We start from the raw sequence: 1115 nt of genomic DNA on the forward strand, positions 1-1115 counted from the left end.
GATAGGTGGCACCTCGGTAAACGGTACGGACCCGTGATAGGTAGTACGTTTACGACTTACGTTCCTGAGGGAATTGTGTTTGTCCGCGAGAGACTACACCCTGTTGATTTGTGAACTGTTGGTTCATTTTGTTTGTGTAGTAATGTGTTATAAATGCTAAGTGTTATGTTTTGGAATTTGGTGATAACATGTTTGATTGCAATACCATTTCGAAATCCATGATGTCGTAGTAATTGTGTTATCAGTGTTAAGTGTTAAGAATTGGGATTATGTATGAATGTGATTGAGTTAGTTTATGAATTTTTGAAAGAATACACAGGTAAATCGATTTCCCAATCGATTGGATAGTAAACAGGGACTTGGCCAAATGGACAAAATCGATTAGCCAATCGATTTTGTAATCAGTTTTTCGAAAATCATTTACGAAATCGATTGCCCAATCGATTGGGCCTAAGTCAGGGACTCATCCATATTCGACCAAATCGATTTGGAAATCGATTGGCCATTAAGTCAGGGGCTCAGCTATCCTGTCAATCGATTGCCAAATCGATTGAATCAAGCCAGAGTTCAAAATTTCACTAAAAACCTTCAGGAAATCGATTTGGAAATCGATTGGTATTAAGTCAGGGGCTCAGTACTCACTCAATCGGTTTCCCAATCGATTGATTTCAGCCCAGGATTCTGTTTCATGCTATATGCCATATGTAAAGTGCAACACCCCTTTAGATTGTATATATTCATAGTGTGCACTCTCACTAACACTAGTTGTACGATCACATCCTCAAGATAAAAATTAAAAGTGTAAACTCGATAAATCACTTTCGTCTCATAAAAACTAAAATCAATTTTAAGTTTCTTAGATGGTATATGAAATACCCAATCCATATATATATATATATATATATATATATATATATACTTAAACACACACGCACATATATAACTCACAAGTGAACAAAGCTAACAACACTTTCAAAACAAAATTTAATACGCTTGTAATTGAAAAACCTCATGCTATGCTTAGTTTACTTGAATAGTTTTTAGTACAACGAAGGATCATTTTTGTCCCTTTAACTCATGTAATTGATTACTTGACCTTAGAGTATATGTAAGAC

Source organism: Cicer arietinum, chromosome 3 (assembly GCF_000331145.2).
Source record: "Cicer arietinum cultivar CDC Frontier isolate Library 1 chromosome 3, Cicar.CDCFrontier_v2.0, whole genome shotgun sequence".
NCBI lineage: Eukaryota > Viridiplantae > Streptophyta > Magnoliopsida > Fabales > Fabaceae > Cicer > Cicer arietinum.